The sequence below is a fragment of the Alexandromys fortis genome, unplaced genomic scaffold, assembly GCF_014885135.2.
Source record: "Alexandromys fortis isolate MF-2015 unplaced genomic scaffold, M_Fortis_MF-2015_v1.1 scaffold_324, whole genome shotgun sequence".
Classification (NCBI taxonomy): domain Eukaryota; kingdom Metazoa; phylum Chordata; class Mammalia; order Rodentia; family Cricetidae; genus Alexandromys; species Alexandromys fortis.
In genome coordinates this window covers 388,422-394,801 of record NW_026068221.1, presented here as the reverse complement: position 1 = coordinate 394,801, position 6,380 = coordinate 388,422, and positions in this window count along the sequence as shown.

Below are 6,380 nucleotides of genomic sequence, written 5' to 3'. Positions count from 1 at the left end.
AGAAGTGGGGTTTTTTTGTTTCTTTGTTTGTTTGTTTCATTTTAAGCCTATCAAGCTGTGGGAAATAACCAAGGAAATCCCTTCTCTAATTTTCTTCAAGATGCTAAAATAGCTGCCTAGAAAAGTTATTTCGGCACATTCAACTTGACCTGCTCTTTTTAGTAACTGTGTAGGAAAACATATGTGTTCCCTTCCTGGCTGAAGAACTGAAATTGAGGTTTTACCTGGATAAAGTTAGTGTGGCATTGAAAAGCAAACGGGATGCCTCGGTGGACTTCATTTCAACAGTTTGTCCTTTGGAGAGCACGTTGCGCCTCGTGAGCGACTGTCTCTAGCTCTGGAGCTTCTCTGGAGGTTTTATACATTGCTCCGTGTACTTGCAAAATAAGGCAAAACATGGTGACGTAATGCAAAGCTGCACATCCAAGACTTGGAATTCTTACAGAAAAGATTGATGGCGTATTCTCTGCTGAGGAAAGATGTTACAGATGTGAATGAAGTGCAGTCGGTCACGTGGTTGCGTTTCCCGGACCACAGCTGCTCTGTTGTTCATGGAAGGAACAGCTGTACGCACTTCTGTTACCCCTGACAAAGGCGGTATTGCTGCTGTAGCCCTGGCATACTATGTCCTAAAATGGTTCTCATATAATGAAGTCCTACTTCATGAAGACCCACTTAAGTACACTAGATTTTTAGCAGGGATTTCTAAAACATAGACCTGTTTTAGAGAATTATAGCTGGCTGTCCAGATTTGAGAGCACTATTAACCAGCTTTAAGATTGTCTTTGGAATTTTGTATTTTTATTTACAGTAAGGGATTTATACCCTTTCAATACATGTTATTATCAAAATGTTTTGATAAATAAGTGTGAGGTGAGCTTGTTTAAAAGTTAGAAACTGAACACGGGTCCTCTGTTCCACTTGGACTCCTTATTGCATCATCTCCTAGTAATATAAATATCCCTCAATATATGTATTTTTTGTTTTGGGTTGGGAAGTGGTGTTGAGATTTTTGTTTGTTTTAACCATATGCTTTCTGATGTGATTTGATTTAAAAAATAATAAATATTTGCTTTTGAATCACACACACAATCCTGTCTTTTAATTAAGGACAATGACGATAGCTGCCACCTGGTGGTCAAAATAAAAATTGCAGTTCTGAAAGGCTCAGATCCTGAAATGGGGAAAAGGGGGGGCTTAGACTCGTGACTGAAGCCAGATCTTTCTAGAATTTACAATCCACTGCTAGCGGTGCTCTAAACACAAGATTTTCTACAGCCTCTAAGCCCCAAACTAGATTTTCGCTTTTTATCTGAACCGAAGAGAAAACTGCACGATTCTGTTGGAAGAAGTTTGAGACAGACAATACACCCAAAGATAAACCACCAAAATAATGGTTTTAATCTAAATATTCTTTGTTCAACAAATCAATATATTATGTACACACTTCCAAAATATAATAGATGTCCATAACGTTTTTATTTTTACATTTTAAAATCATTTTTACATTTATTATTTATTTACTCTGTGTGTGTGTGTGTGTTGATGTGATTGTGCCTCAGTGTATGAGTGTAGAGGTCAGAGAACACCTTGCATGAGTCCCTTCTCTCCTTTCATCCTGTGGGCTGTGCAGGAGGCAAGGAGGTCTTTGTGCTCACAGATAAACACTAGAGGAATCTGAAATGCCAAACACATAAGGTTGTTCCTTCAAAGGAAGGCGTGCACAACCTGCTATCTGCCCAGGACCTGGGAGCTAGGAGAAGCTATGCCCAGCCACTGAAGCTGGAATCAGTCAAGGTTTTCCTTTGGGTCCTGGGTTCTGGCATAGGATGGTCCCCAGGGAACGCTCAAATTCTGATACTATGGTCAGTTTTATTCGTTTCTTATTTATAACTCTAAATACCTTAGAAATGGCTATTTTACTCACTTCCAGGAGCACCCTTCAGTGGAAGTAAATGCATTCACATTGTCCCGGAGAGGTATGTCAGTGGGGAGGACAGAGCCCTGCATTCAATCCTCACTATCTATATACAAATAAGCACATTCACAGTGCTGTGAAATTGCCATCACCATTCTTTTCCACTGCTTATCCTGCATCTCTGGAAGTCTAGATTCATTAAGATCATTTCCTGTTTTCCCTCCCACAGACCCTGAGATCCACCATTCTACTTTCCATTTCATACGAGTTTGGCTGCTGAGTACATAACAGAAGTGGAATCACCACGTGTTTGTCCTTTGCTGTCTTTCTGCTTTTGCTTAGCAAGTTTTCAAATGGCTTACCCGTGGGTTATAACATTTAGCAGACATTCTTCAATTTTGAAGTCCCAATAACAGTCCACACTGTGGATATTCTGCTTGTCTGTCCACTTACATGGTTATTTCTGTCATTTGGCTATTATAGATAATGCTACTATGACCATAGATGGGAAACTACCCCACTTGGATCTCTGCTCTTCTTTCTTTTCAGTATATATGTCTAGAAGGTGAATTATTGGATTATGTGTTAGCTCTATGTCTAATTTTTCAAGAGCTGCTATACTGTTTTCCGTGGCTCCATAGTGAGTTCAAAATCAGTTTGGTCTACATGAGATACTGTGAGAAAGTAATAATTTTAAATAAAATATAAAAAATAAGTAAGTACTGTGAATGGCAGGAAAATAGTCAAAAGTTAGGGAACAATAGAATATTTGCAAACTATATTGAGTTTCCATTTGCAGTATGTTAGGCAAACTGGCTTACTAAGAGATAGGTGAGCTAAAGCAATATTTGGACCTGAGCAAGGAGATGCATATTTGTTATTCAAGATGCGGAGGCAGGAGGGTTCTGATTTCAAGGCCATCTTCAAGAGCATAGCTATCCTGGATTACAAGAGATCCTGTATTTAAAACAGAAAGTCCTATTTTGACCTATAAAGCACTAGTTGTTTAATGTCAATGAAAATCTGAGCTATAATGGTAAGTGAAATAGGCAGAATGTAAAAGAGTAAGTATATAATGATTATAATTTTGGATGGTATGTATTTTAGCTAAATGCTTCCCTTTGTGTGTTGACTGTACTCAGAGAAACACATCTGGAGTGCACACATCTATTTTCAGTAAATACATTTGAGTCAGGGTGTGAGAGTCAGGCCGACGAGACACACAGGCTTTAGCTTACACATATAGCTCTTTTTGTCTTCTTGGAAAACTTGTAATTAGGAAAATACATCCAGATAGAAATGTGAAGCTAGGGAGATGGCTAAGCAAGTAAAGAAGATTGCCACCAGACAGGATGACATGAGGTTGCTCTCTGGAACCTTGAGACGTGGGGGGGGTGGGAGGATGTGGAGTTGGGGGATTCTCTGAGACCACCACAGCCAGCAGAGTGATGGTCTGAGGGAAGTAAGAAGTCAGTTCAGTTCAATACAACTAAGTAACCAGTGTTGATTGAAAATACAAGTTCTATGGATTGACTGGCAAAAACAAGGTTACAATAAGGGTCTGGGGGAGGATTCTACGTGGTCTTGGTGACCCAGACAGTGTGAAGGTCAACAGACTATTAGTCAACTCCACTTTCAGCCTTCTGGGCAGATAACAGGTTGTGCACGCCTTCCTTTGAAGGAACAACCCTATGTGTTTGGCATTTCAGATTCCCCTAGTGTTTATCTGTGAGCACAAAGACCTCCTTGCCTCCTGCACAGCCCACAGGATGAAAGGAGAGAAGGGACTCATGCAAGGTGTTCTCTGACCTCTACACTCATACACTGAGGCACAATCACATCAACACACACACACACACACACACACACATTCTCTTCCATCAGCAGCCATCAACTGCCTATAGCTCTTCAACCAGGATAAAGCCTTGACTGTTAGGATTTTGCTTAAGTAACCACATTGTTGAGAGTTTATAGGTACAACATTCCTTTCATGTTCAGAAGACATTAGTTCATAGAAGTTCCCCCTGGTTGCTCTTGCAACCTTTTAAATTTTGCTTCCAAGATGTTTCCTGAGCCTTGGATGTAGGGGTTATGTCATAGATGTCCCATTTAGGGATGAGAACTGCACAGTCACTTACTCTCTGCATTTTGGCCAGTTGTATATCCCTGTAATAGCCTTCACCTACTACAAAAAGAATCTTCTTTGATGATGGATGAAAACAGCAATTATTCAATATAAGTTAGTATAATACAAGTTATATAACTTAGTTGTATTGAACAAATAAGGATAAGAAGTATTTAGAAGGCAGTTGAAAACAAAAATGGCAGCAAAATGGTAGTAGTATGTTCTCTTCTAGGATCCATGATTTCTCCAGCTACAGATTCTTAAATAGGTTTACAGTATCTAGCATGAGTTACTTCCAATTGAGTGGTCTTTAAGTTCAATCAGAGAGCTATTGGTTACCCCCAAGATATTAGTGCCACTATTGCACTGTCAAACATATCTCACTGGACCAGTCACTATAGTAGTTCACAGGATTTTTAGGTGAGTAGGACTGCTGATAACTTTTCTCCACAAGTAGTTTGTATAGCATGTTTTGGCAATATAAAAGCTAGCCATCTAGGAGGAGGCTTTATAGTCAGTACCAGCTTGATTTTCCTAAGCCCTGTGACCCAACTATGTGCTGTCTTCCACAAAAGTCTTATCCTTAAGTTCTAGCAGGCAACAACCAAGAGCAGTGACAGTAGCCTTGACTACTCCTTGCCAACAACTTAAGGGGAGTTATTCCCCACCTAGGGCTGGGCTTTTATGGCTTTTGGGGAGAGCATTAGCTCTCAATGTGTGTTAATTCAAATTAAGCCATTTTTAGTGTTATTTATTTCTCCCACTCATTTTTGATATGCTTTACTCTCTCATCCTCCTCTCCACTTAAGTCTCCTCCTTATTTTCCCCTTTTCCTATTATAGCACTTGTGTTTTATTAGCATCTTCTTTAGAGCTCTTTTTGTTCTCCTGAATGTTCACTTTCTACTTTCTTGATGTGTAGTTACAGTTCTATTGCTGTGAAGACACCAAGACCATGGTTAACTCTTATAAAAGAAAAAGTTTAATTGGGGCTGACTTACAGTTTCAAGGTTTAGTCCATTATCATCCCAGTGGGAAGCATGGCAACCTAAAGGAGGACATGGTGCTGGAAAAGGAACTGAAAGTACTACATCTGGATTGTCAGGCAGCAGGAAGAGAGAGTCATTGGGGCTGGTTTGAGCTTCTGAAACCTCAAAGCCTACCCCCAATGACACACTTCCTCCAACAAGGCCACATCTATTCTAACAAGGCCACACCTCCTAATACTGTGACTCCCTGATGACAAAGCACTCAAATCTCTGAAGGATGGAAGGGAGCTTTCTTATCCAACCACCACACCTGGTTTCTATGGTTTGTTTGGTATTCATATCAGTAATTTTTACATTGTCTCTATTTATTTTTATTGAATGTATATGGATGTTTTGCCTGCATGTATGTCTATGCCCCATGTCCATGCAGTGCCTGTAAGAGGTGTCAGGTCCCCTGGGACTGGAGTTATAGATGGTTGGTGCTGGGGGTCAAATCCAGGTCCTCCAGAAGAGCAGCTAGTGATTTTAACCATTGAGCTATCTCCTCAGCCCATATCAGTGATTTTTTAAACTGTGGTTCTGGGTCCATATGTATGTCCTCGGGTCTGACCAAGGTCATCTGAATCAGAAGCTCCAAGGCTAAGGGCCAGCAGTTGGTGCTTCCATGCTCTATAAGTGCCTTGTGCTGAACTTCCAGCCCTTCCATTCCTGTTAATTAATGGCTGGTAGTTTTTTTTTTTAAATTAATTTATTTATTTATTAAACATTTCTGTCTCTTCCCCACCGCCGCCTCCCCTTTCCCTCCCCCTCCCCCAACCAAGCCCCCCTCCCTCGTCAGCCCAAAAAGCAATCAGGGTTCTCTGCCCGGTGGGAAGTCCAAGGACCACCCACCTCCATCCAGGTCTAGTAAGGTGAGCATCCACGAAACTGCCTAGGCTCCCACGAAACCAATAGGTCCAGTAGAATCAAAAACCCGTTGCCATTGTTCTTGAGGTCTCAGTAGTCCTCCTTGTCCGCTATGTTCAGCGAGACCAGTTTTGACCCAGGCTTTTTCAGACCCAGGCCAGCTGGCCTTGGTGAGTTCCCGATAGAACATCCCCATTGTCTCAGTGTATGGGTGCACCCCTCGCGGTCCTGAGTTCCTTGCTTGTGCTCTCTCTCCTTCTGCTCCTGATTTGGACCTTGAGATTTCAGTCCGGTGCTCCAATGTGGGTCTCTGTCTCTGTCTCCTTTCATCGCCTGATGAAGTTTAATATTCAGGAGGATGCCTATATGATTTTCTTTGGGTTCTCCTTCTTATTTAGCTTCTCTAAGAACCCGAATTATAGGTTCAATGTCCTTTATTTATG